The sequence below is a fragment of the Hyperoodon ampullatus genome (assembly GCF_949752795.1).
Source record: "Hyperoodon ampullatus genome assembly, chromosome: 1".
Lineage (NCBI taxonomy): Eukaryota > Metazoa > Chordata > Mammalia > Artiodactyla > Ziphiidae > Hyperoodon > Hyperoodon ampullatus.
Window position 1 is genome coordinate 55,223,722 of NC_136914.1, and position 13,380 is coordinate 55,237,101.

Below are 13,380 nucleotides of genomic sequence, written 5' to 3' on the forward strand. Positions count from 1 at the left end.
CAAGTATCTTTTCCGACCACAATGCTATGAGACTAGACATCAATTACAGGAAAAGATCTGTAAAAAATACAAACACATGGAGGCTAAACAATACACTACTCAATAATGAATTGATCACTGAAGAAATCAAAGAGGAAATTAAGAAATACTTAGAAACAAATGACAATGGAGACACGACGACCCAAAACCTATGGGACGCAGCAAAAGCAGTTCTAAGAGGGAAGTTTATAGCAATACAATCCCACCTTAAGAAACAGGAAACATTTCGAGTAAACAACCTGACCCTGCACCTAAAGCAATTAGAGAAAGAAGAACAAAAAACCCCCAAAGTTAGCAGAAGGAAAGAAATCATAAAGATCAGATCAGAAATAAATGAAAAAGAAATGAAGGAAACGATAGCAAAGATCAACCAAACTAAAAGCTGGTTCTTTGAGAAGATAAACAAAATTGACAAACCATTAGCCAGACTCATCAAGAAAAGAAGGGAGAAGACTCAAATCAGTAGAATTAGAAATGAAAAAGGAGAAGTAACAACTGACACTGCAGAAATACAAAAGATCATGAGAGATTACTATAAGCAACTCTATGCCAATAAAATGGACAACCTGGAAGAAATGGACAAATTCTTAGAAATGCACAACCTACCAAGACTGACTCAGGAAGAAATAGAAAATGTGAATAGACCAATCACAAGCACTGAAATTGAAACTGTGATTAAAAATCTTCCATCAAACAAAAGCCCAGGACCAGATGGCTTCACAGGCGAATTCTATCAAACATTTAGAGAAGAGCTAACACCCATCCTTCTCAAACTCTTCCAAACAATATCAGAGGAAGGAACACTCCCAAACTCATTCTACGAGGCCACCATCACCTTGATACCAAAACCAGGCAAGGATGTCACAAAGAAAGAAAACTACAGGCCAATATCACTGATGAACATAGATGCAAAAATCCTCAACAAAATACTAGCAAACAGAATCCAACAGCACATTAAAAGGATCATACACCATGATCAAGTGGGGTTTATTCCAGGAATGCAAGGATTCTTCAATATACGCAAATCAATCAATGTGATACACCATATTAACAAGTTGAAGGAGAAAAACCATATGATCATCTCAATAGATGCAGAGAAAGCTTTCGACAAAATTCAACACCCATTTATGATAAAAACCCTGCAGAAAGTAGGCATAGAGGGAACTTTCCTCAACATAATAAAGGCCATATATGACAAACCCACAGCCAACATTGTCCTCAATGGCGAAAAACTGAAACCATTTCCACTAAGATCAGGAACAAGACAAGGCTGCCCACTCTCACCACTCTTATTCAACATAGTTTTGGAAGTTTTAGCCACAGCAATCAGAGAAGAAAAGGAAATAAAAGGAATCCAAATTGGAAAAGAAGAAGTAAAGCTGTCACTGTTTGCAGATGACATGATACTATACATAGAGAATCCTAAAGATGCTACCAGAAAACTACTAGAGCTAATCAATGAATTTGGTAAATTAGCAGGATACAAAATTAATGCACAGAAATCTCTGGCTGTCCTCTACACAAATGATGACAAATCTGAAAATGAAATCAAGAAAACACTCCCATTTACCATTGCAACAAAAAGAATAAAATATCTAGGAATAAACCTACCTAAGGAGACAAAAGACCTGTATGCAGAAAATTATAAGACACTGATGAAAGAAATTAAAGATGATATAAATAGATGGAGAGATATACCATGCTCCTGGATTGGAAGAATCAATATTGTGAAAATGACTCTACTACCCAAAGCAATCTACAGATTCAATGCAATCCCTATCAAACTACCACTGGCATTTTTCACAGAACTAGAACAAAAAATTTCAAAATTTGTTTGGAAAAACAAAAGACCCCGAATAGCCAAAGCAATCTTGAGAACGAAAAACGGAGCTGGAGGAATCAGGCTCCCTGACTTCAGACTATACTACAAAGCTACAGTAATTAAGACAGTGTGGTACTGGCATAAAAACAGAAAGATAGATCAGTGGATCAGGATAGAAAGCCCAGAGATAAACCCACGCACATATGGCCAACTTATCTTTGATAAAGGAGGCAGGAATGTACAGTGGAGAAAGGACAGCCTCTTCAATAAGTGGTGCTGGGAAAACTGGACAGGGACATGTAAAAGTATGAGATTAGATCATTCCCTAACACCATACACAAAAATAAGCTCAAAATGGATTAAAGACCTAAATGTAAGGCCAGAAACTATCAAACTCTTAGAGGAAAACATAGGTAGAACACTCTATGACATAAATCACAGCAAGATCCTTTTGGACCCACCTCCTAGAGAAATGGAACTAAAAACAAAGATAAACAAATGGGACCTAATGAAACTTCAAAGCTTTTGCACAGCAAAGGAAACCATAAACAAGACCAAAAGACAACCCTCAGAATGGGAGAAAATATTTGCAAATGAAGCAACTGACAAAGGATTAATCTCCAAAATTTATAAACAGCTCATGCAGCTCAATAGCAAAAAAACAAACAACCCAATCCAAAAATGGGCAGAAGACTTAAATAGGCATTTCTCCAAAGAAGATATACAGACTGCCAACAAACACATGAAAGAATGCTCAACATCATTAATCATTAGAGAAATGCAAATCAAAACTACAATGAGATATCATCTCACACCAGTCAGAATGGCCATCATCAAGAAATCTAGAAACAATAAATGCTGGAGAGGGTGTGGAGAAAAGGGAACACTCTTGCACTGCTGGTGGGAATGTGAATTGGTACAGCCACTATGGAGAACAGTATGGAGGTTCCTTAAAAAACTAAAAATAGAACTACCATATGACCCAGCAATCCCACTACTAGGCATATACCCTGAGAAAACCATAATTCAAAAAGAGACATGTACCAAAATGTTCATTGCAGCTCTATTCACAATAGCCCGGAGCTGGAAACAACCTAAGTGTTCATCATCGGATGAATGGATAAAGAAGATGTGGCACATATATACAATGGAATATTACTCAGCCATAAAAAGAAACGAAACTGAGCTATTTGTAATGAGGTGGATAGACCTAGAGTCTGTCATACAGAGTGAAGTAAGTCAGAAAGAGAAAGACAAATACCGTATGCTAACACATATACATGGAATTTAAAAAAAAAAAAAATGTCATGAAGAACCTAGGGGTAAAACGGGAATAAAGACACAGACCTACTTGAGAATGGACTTGAGGATATGGGGAAGGGGAAGGGTAAGCTGTGACAAAGGGAAAGAGAGGCATGGACATATATACACTACCAAACGTAAGGTAGATAGATAGTGGGAAGCAGCCGCAGAGCACAGGGAGATCAGCTCGGTGCTTTGTGACCGCCTGGAGGGGTGGGATGGGGAGGGTGGGAGGGAGGGAGATGCATGAGGGAGGGGATGTGGGAACAGATGTATATGTATGACTGATTCACTTTGTTATAAAGCAGAAACTAATAAAAAAAAAAAAAAAGAGGGAAGAGATATGGGGATATATGTATATGTATAACTGATTCACTTTGTTATAAAGCAGAAACTAACACACCATTGTAAAGCAATTATACTCCAATAAAGATGTTAAAAAAATTTTTTAAATAACTAAGAAAAAAAAAAGAAAGTGAATGAATAAATAGCACATTTCAAAGGAAAAAAAAAAAAAAAAGTAAAACTTTTAAAAACAAGGAATGTAATTGCCTTAAACTTAATTTCAACACTTTCTATATTATTGCCTTGATGACAACTTACACATTCCATATTGTCCTGAGACCAACTTAAATCACTGTCATCCTAGATATGAAACTCATTTGCTTATATTTACATAAGTATTTTGACATCATCATAATAATTAGTATTAAACATTAATACAAAGCTTTTGGGACATATATGCATGCGGTTTTATCAACACACTACCTAAAAATTTAAAGGGCAAGCTAGAATTACATGAAATCTAATTATCTGTTTCCACTAATTTGGTTTGCATTTTTGGACTATCACTAAATTTTATTCTACTTTTTAAAGATAAGGGCTAAAAGGGGCATTGGTAATTAGTGAGACCTTCAAAATTTAATTTCATGAGAACAAAAATGTAGAGTGTTTTCTCTTAAGGTCCAGCCCCTTCTTTTGATTGAGTGCCACCTGAAGCTGTGAATCTAGATGTTGTCAAAGTAAGCTCCTTGTGTCAAAACAATTGCACCGTGGTTATGCCCTTCCAATAAATAAACTGCTTCTATTTGCTGAAATTAGGCACCACCATGTTCTCCAAAAATTGTCAACTCCTCAAAATAGACAATGTTATCTCACATATATTTCATTTATTATCATTTTAAGGCAACTTATTTGAAATATTAATTTTCTTTAAAAAATGTAAACTGTATCATTCACATCTGGCAAGATATCACATCTAAATTCCAACTACAGGTAAGATAATGTGGTTATAAATGTAGCATCAGCTGCTTGAAGACTGATACTGTAGGGGAGGAAAACTTTTCCTTTCTTCCCTTCTAGTACTTTGGCTGCTCTAATAATTAAGTTGACATAAGACAGATTAAAAGGAGAAAAACAAATTTAATTCATATTTATGAAAGCACATAGAAATATGAGACTCTCCTATAGTCCGGCAATTGAGGCTTGTATGCCATCCTGAGCTAAGGAGAAGGGGGTAGGTGTCAGAGACTTCAAAGTAGAGGAAGACAACTCACAAGAAGATGGGAAGTGCAAGTGTTTGGTAAACAAACATTTGGCAAGCCTTGGGAGAATTGTTTCTGATATAAAAAGTGTTATCTTTGGTAATAGCTCTCTTCCTGGTAGAGGCTTCCTAACTAAATCATTTTAGGCAGTTAAGGGGTAGGTTAAAAAGTTCTCAAGTCTGTTGAGCCTTGATTTTCTTCAGCTCAAAATAAGTGGCATGATTTGGGACAGCTTGCCTTGAACCCCATTAATACTTATCTATCATGTAATTGGAATAAGATCTATTATGAGGTGAAAGCTTGATAATAAGCGTTTCTCCATCATGAAAATCACTGTTAGTGATTACTTTTGAGACAGGCTGAGACCTGGGACACTTTGGTGAAGTGCTGCAATGCTTGCACCTGAATGAACATCTCCTAGAACAACAAAATACACAGAAACTATAAAGGAATAAAAATAACTGCGTGCATGGCCAGTCGGGTCAAACTCTGGACAAAAGATACAAAAAGACCAAAAAAGCCCAACTGCCACTTCTGAGGAGCTGGGAGCAAAAACAGGGGGTCAGGAGCAAAATCAGGGTACTGTGCATGCCTCCTTCACACACCACCACCTAAGGGGTGGACAAACCACCGAAGTCACCCCTCCAGCCTGATCCCCCCTGGGTGTACCCCTACCTCATCCCATATAAGGAACAAGCTCACCCCACCCAGGGAGCAAATGAGCAAGGGAACCTGTTACTTCTTTTTGTTCCCCCGGATGCAGCAGAGGCCCTAGTAAAGACTTCCCTGAATTTCTTGTCTGACCTCTGATCAGATGGGAGGCAAACAGTTTAACTGGTGGGTAACAGATTAACATTTTTTTAATGGATCTTTATTGGAGTATAATTGCTTCACAATACTGTGTTAATTTCTGTTGTACAACAAAGTGAATCAGCCATATGTATACATCTATCCCCATATCCCCTCCCTCTTGAGCCTCCCTCCCACCCTCTCTATCCACATCTCTAGGTCATTGCAAAGCACCGAGCTGATCTCCCTGTACTATGCTGTTGCTTCCCACTAGCTAACTATTTTACATTCGGTAGTGTATATATGTCAACGCTACTCTCACTTCGCCCCACTTTCCCCCTACCCCTGCTGTGTCCTCAAGTCCATTTTCTATGTCTATGTCTTTATTCCTGCCCTGCTACTAGGTTCATCAGTACCATATATATATATATTTTTTTGGATTTCATGTATATGTGCTGGCATACGGTATTTGTCCCTATCTTTCTGACCCACCCCACTCTGCATGACAGACTCTAGGTCGATCCACCTCACTACAAATAACTCAATTTTGTTTCTTTTTATGGCTGCATAATATTCCACCGTATATATGCGCTACGTCCTCTCAATCCACTCATCTGTCGATGGACACCCAGGTTGCTTCCATGTCCCAGCTACCTCAAACAATGCTGCAATGAACATTGTGGTACATGTCTCCCTCTGAATTATGGTTTTCTCGGGGTATATGCTCAGTAGTGGGATCGATGGGTCATACTTCTAGTTTTTTAAGGAACCTCCATACCATTCTCCACAGTGGTTGTATCAATTTACATTCCCACCAACAGTGCAGGAGGGCTCCCCTTTCACCCCCCCACCCAGCATTTATTGTTTTTAGATTTTTTGATAATGGCCATTCTGACTGGTGTGAGGTGACACCTCATTGTAGTTTTGATCTGCATTTCTCTAATAATTAGTGATGTTATGTATCGATAATAACATTTTTATTAGTTACAGACACAATTATAAAATAATCTACATTATAGAATTAGATTTATGAAGGATTGGGATTATTACCTAGGGCAAAATAAATGTAGGGGAACTTGCTGAAGTTTAAAAGTTACTGAATTTGTATTCACAGGAACTGGATTTGAGTCTGAGTGCCTTCACTGAAGGAGTCAATTCACCTCTTGAAAACTCAGTTTTCTCATTACAAAAATTATTTCAATAATTATCTCCTTCTACACATATTTTAAAAAATATTCTGCAATGATGTAGGAATGGAAAAGGTAAATGTGAAACCCGAAGTAAGAAAAACTATTTTATTTTGATTGATTGATAAATGTTGGGCTTTTTTAAAACAGTATATTTCATTGTTTTTTAATTTTTTTCTCAGGGATAATTGTTTCAAATGTAGATTCCCAAGCCCTTTCCCAAGAGATTATGATTAAATAATACAATAGGAGATTCCAGTAATTTTTGTTTTTAGTCAAGGCATATATATCATTCTAATGATCAGACAAGTTTGGAAAATACTGGCTTATATCCTTTCTCTCAGTGAAAGTCCATGAATACAGTGATTCAAATATTAAGGCATTTGAACTGAAGTAAAATTTCAAGTACTAAAAATGAAACAAAATTGCTACCCTTACACCTTACTCACACATAACAATTTATCTTTTTTTTTCCTTTCTTTTTTTTAAAATTACCAGGTACACCAGACACAAAACATATTCAACTAAACTCTTTCTTTTACTGGTATGACATCTTCATGCCTTAAGACATTTTACCATCTTCCTTACTATATTGCTTAAGTAGAGAAATAGATTAGAATCAATTTTCTAAATAGATTTGCCTAGAGAATCAATTGTTAACACATGCTAACATTATAAAAAGAGAAATAATAGTCAGTCACTTTATTCTTCCTGGTGAAAGAATATAACACCTCCCAATCTCCCTATATATGAAGAACAGAAAAACATATTATCTGACCCCATAAAAAATCAGAAAAATTCAAATAGTGCAAACTATAAGACAATCAGTCTTGCTTCATCAACAAATAAGTTGACAGGAAAAAAATGGAAGGAAACATGAACATGAAAGATGATAGACCTTCTTTAGTTTAACCCTGATTTATACCAACTTTAAAAAAAAGGGGTAGGTCATTGGAAATTTTGACATTTATAATATTTATTTTATTTTTTAAAGTATAATGGTACTATCATGTTATAAAAATTTATGAAAATACATACATTTTTTATTTTTTTTAAGTATAATGGTATTATCCTTATTTTAAAGAGTATCTTTTAGAGATACATATCAAAATATTCATGGAGGAAACAGTATGTCTGGGATTGCTTCAGAATATTTCAAGAAGGAAAGAATGAATGGGGTTGTAGATGAAGCAGGATTGACAGTTGTCAGCTGGTTGCTGGGGATAGGTGATGGATATACCAGAATGCATTTTCCAGTTTTCTACTTTTGTGTATATTCAAAATTCTCCATAATAAAAGGTTAAATATAGTAAATATACCTGGACCATTTATAAATGTATTGACTCAATAGATCTTGGGTAAAAGCTACACATTATATTTTAAGTAAGCTACATAGTTGTATCTGATAGACAACCATGGATTAAGTATACCTAAAAGTTAATATGTATTTTAATACATGTATTTATTTTTCCACTATTTTAGTTATTTCTATGTGGGGCATCCATAAAGCCCATCTTGGTGAACCATCTGAGTAAGTAAGTAAGCTAATATATATATATATATATATATATATATATATATATATATATATATATATATATATATATATATATATATATATATACATTCTTTTCACAGATTTGAAAACTAGTCTTAGTAAATCAATTGAAAATATGCCTTGTAATCCTATAAATACAGATAATCAAAAACAGATGCTCAATTTATTATTTTGATGCAATGTAGAATTCCCAACAATAAGACTTCCTATCCTTAAAAATCTTATAATAAAAGCCTGGAAAATCCATTTGCATCAATATAAGAATTCTGTTAGGAGAGAGCAGAAAAAAAACCCACATAGTTGAGTAAATATGCAGACACAGAATTAATAAAATAATATTCAAACATTTTTACTGAACACTTTGAGAAGATGTAATCATTAATACACATTGAACTGATAATAAAAGAAAAAATCACAACTGACTATAGCCAGTGGTTTATAATTCTGCTTATATTTAAATTACTTAGAGAGATTTTTTTTGAAACTACTACTGCCCATGTCCCAACTCCAAATAGTGGGGTGGCATTGGTCTGGAGTGGTGTCTGAGTATTAGTATATTTTAGAGTTCTACAGATGATTGTAATATGTTGTCTGGGTTGAGACATATTTTTCTGTAGACAAAAGAACTCTCTATTTGAATTAGAACTTTGAAAATGGCTCACTGTATTAACTTGGAGAACTATATAGCCTGATTAAAAAAATAAGGGGATTTCACAATGTATTCAACATTTGAAGAGTGTGCATTAGTGAATTAATTGCAATCTGGTCCTTGGTGTTAATTTTTTTTTTTTTTTTACTACTGACCTGCATATAGAGTGACAAAATATTTACTAAGTATATGCTCTACCTAGATAACTCCTTGAATGTCACGTTAGAATAAGATGAGTCAAACTCATTCCTTGCCTCCATAGAGAGTTTAATCCAGGCCAAAGTTAGACATGTAACCAAGCAACCAGCCAACATATGTGGACTGACTGACAACTGTATGTGAGACCTTCTACCGGGAGCTAGGAGGCACCACAATGAATCAGAGCTTAGTTTCCAGTGGATTCAATCCAAATGAATAAAATGAGCAAGTAAATAAGTGTGGGCATGTTGATATCAGATTCTTATAAGTTATATAGGTAATGTGATGAAGACCGATTGGATGGTTATTTTTCATGGGGTTCTGGGGAAAAGCTTCTCTTAAATGCCCTACCTGAACAGAAACGAGAAGTCAGCTGTGTGGAGATATGGGGAATTATTTTCCAAGTGGTAAGAATAGCCTCATAAAATACAAGCCAGAAAAGAGCCTGGCACACCACATGGACAGTGAGGACAGCATGGATGGAGCTTATTGAGCAAGAGCCAAAGAAAGAGAAATGAAAATAGGTCAGTGAAGTAACCAGAAATCAAATCAAATAGTGTCTTTAGGCCACAGTAAAGATGTTTTATTTTGTTTTTCTGCAAGGGCAATGGAAAGCCTTTTAACAGTCTTAAGCAAGGAAGTGACATGATCTGATTTATAATTTTATAATTATAAATTTATAATTTTATAATTTTGAAAGGTCACTCTGGCTTCTGTACAGAGAAAAGATTATAAGGTAAGAGTGGAGGTAGGGAACTTAGGTAAAATATAATTGCTATATTCCAGGGAGAAATGACAAATCTATTACAAAGCATAATGAAATAAGAACTAGTATGGATGTAGAAACCTACACCAGTGTGAATGCAGAAATAATATTTATCAAATTTGCAGACTATACAAATCTGGAAAACAGAAGTGTTAGTTGGTTCATTATTATTATTTTTTTGCAGTTTATTGTTTTTTTCTTTTTTCTTTTTTACAACTTTATTGGAGCATAATCTAGTTGGTTCATTATTTAACTCAAAATTTTATGTTATATTCCATCTAGTTGTTAAATTATGAGACATTATTCTAGACTTGAAAGCATATTAAAACTTAATTCTTCATCTAATGGTTATGAGTCTTTCACAGCTTTGGACCAGTCTTTTCCTGTTAGTGTTATAAGGTGAAGATAGATGCCATAGAATGAATTTAGATTTTATAAAAAGATAGTGAGGATCACCTGGGGATTTTTAGCAGAGCTACATGATTTGATTTCCGCTTATAAAATGTCTATTGTCTATGAGAAACAAGAGCAAAAAAAAAAGGGACTAGTTAGAAATTATTGCCTTTTGAAATTATAAATGAGATGATGTAACTTCCTTGTTTAGAATTCTTAAATCCAGATAAGAGATGATGTTATCTCAGGCAGTTGTGGATAGGGTGAGAAGTAATAGGATACATTTTGGAGGAGGGTCCAAATGGATTATAAGTAGGGAATGAAAGAAAGAGAGAACTCAAAGATAATCCTTAGGTTTTGTACTAAATAACTGGATGACTGCTAATGCCATAAACTAAAGTGGAGGAGACTAGGAACAGAAACATTATTGTTAGGGAGAAATAAAGAATTCCATTTTGGGTACGTTAAATTTACAATGTCTTAAGAACCAAGTGGCAGTTTTAAGAATTGGGCATAGAAGATAGAGATCGAGAAGATATTAGGGATCTGAGATGTAGATTAAAGCCCCAGGCCTGAAAGAAATTATCCAGGGCAGAAATAAAGACCATGGGGAGGGCTAAAGACTTAACCCTTGGGTACTTTAATATTTAAGAGTGAAATAACAGCAAAGGAGTCTGAAAAGAAGCAATCTATGATGTAGGTGGAGAACCTAAGAAGTTTGTTAGCCTGGGATTCAGGGGATAAAAGTATTTCAAGAAGCCATTGTTAGAAAGATGTATCAAATGCTGGTAAGATATAAATCTCATAAAATTTCCTATCCAAGGACAGAGACTAGATAAGAATTCATCAGGAGGATTGATGCTTAATATATAAGGTAAACACAAATTGCATTAAAGGTAGGTCATCTGCTGACAATAATGAGCCTAAACCTCTAAACATCTCAGTGGTTGGAGAGCTCTGCTGTACTCAGCATTTCAGTGACACAGACTCTTTCTGTTTATTGGCTTCTGTGGATGATTTGCATTTTGCATTTTGCATCCACTCAGATAGCAGAAGGGAGGGGAGAGAGGGAGAGAGAGAGAGAAAAGGAAAGAAGGAAAGAAGGGAAGAAGGAAAGAAAGAACGGAAGAAAGAAAGAAAGAAAGAAGGAAAGAAAGAGAACAGAAGGAAGGAAGGAAGGAAGGGAGGGAGGGAGCAGGGGGAAGAAGGGGCTCTGTAGGCTTTCAACTACCTTGACTCGGAAATGATATGTCACCTTTGTCCTCTTTTCATTGGAAAGAAGTAATCAGTATGGCAAGTGGGATGAGACATTTAATTACCTGGTGTGTCCTGCAATAGGAAGTGAGTTTAATAGTTTCTAGCCAGTCTCTGCCACATGAATATTTTTTGAAATCACTTCAATATCTTTATTTTATTCTATAAAAATATTGGAACATTATTCCAATGATCATTTAGGTTGGAATCTTAATCGAATACATATGATCTCTTTGCTTCCCCTTCACCAATTACAGAGCTTCACAATTATGCTACTATGTGATTTAAATGATTTTATTTGTTAATTAAATTTACCAGGTGATCTGGAATTCATTTAATTCACAAATGAAATACAATTATACCTTTGTATCAGATATATCTCATTCAAATTGTCCATTATATCACTAAAAATATGACGAGTACTATATATTACTTTTACAACACTATTGCTTTTCCATCACCATATTGTATTTATCACATTAGAGTACCATCTTCAAGTTTAGTTATTTATTTCAACCAAATATTGTCATTATATACTGAGAGTAAATATAAATATTTTAATGGTAATATTATGTTCTATATAGTCAGCTTAAAAATTTATCACATTATGGGAAATTTGATGAGTGGTAACTAAGAACGCAGAAGTAGAAAAGATTCTATTGATTAATAGACACTTACATTAGAGTTTTTAATAAAACTGCTTGCATATTGAGTGTTTAACAAGATGTGTTCCTAGCAATTGCACTAACAACAAGTTAGACACATTAAATATAATGTATCTGCTGACCCCTAGTTTCACATCACTATACAAATGGTGGAGATTTTAACATGCTCACATCATTACTTTAAATTATGGTACTAGAAAAGAGATCTTTAGAAATTGTTACTGTTATATTGGTGTGATCTGCCCTAAAAAGAGCTGGTTAGGTGAATGTTGATACTAATGACCTGCTGAAAGTGCTTTGAATGATTATATTTAATACTAATGAATTAGCTTCAGCTGTCCTAATAACAGGTAGTTTTTCCCACACAATTTTTAAAAATAATTATCAAAAGCAGCAGAGGCAGCCTACACCTATGATATACATTATATATTATGAATTAATTATATCCAAACATTGGCCTCATTAATATCATGCTCATATCAATCATATTAATCATTAGAAATAGCAAAGAAGTGCAGAATGGGTATATATAGATTACCCAGTGTGACACTGTTCACGTTTTTTCTGACTCTTTCATTTTGTATTGATGTAAGAACTTGCTCACCCAATTAGTGATAGAATGTCAAATATTCACTCAGTCAGATATTACTATCTTAAAACAGTTAGAAACTTCAAAATTAAGTAGTTTATTTGAAAAATAATTTTATTTAAAATTTATTCCACAAAATGAATTAACTTTCTATACATGGTTTTCTAAATTGTAAATGTAAACATATCTACTTATACCTATAGGTATGCCTGTGTGCATAAATCTATATATATATATATATATATATACGTGCATAGATGCATGTATAGACATGCATAAACATATACACACTATGTGTGTACATGTATAGTACATATATTCAAATAAGTTCATATGTGTGTTGTGTATGTATATACACATGTGTGTATATGCATGGGTGTATTCAAATAAGGAACACAAAAACATAAGAATAAATAATCACAAAAGATTGGGTTAAGTGGGGACCAAGCAACTATGCCATGATAACATCCATCTAAAATTCCATGAAATGACAAAATAAATGTAGAAGAGAACAAATGCACTTAAAGCAGCACAGGAAAACATAAAAGTGTCATTACAAGAAAAAGACAGGAAATAGGATCAGATATTCAAAAAATGTAAGACATAATGGCACAAATGCATTAAG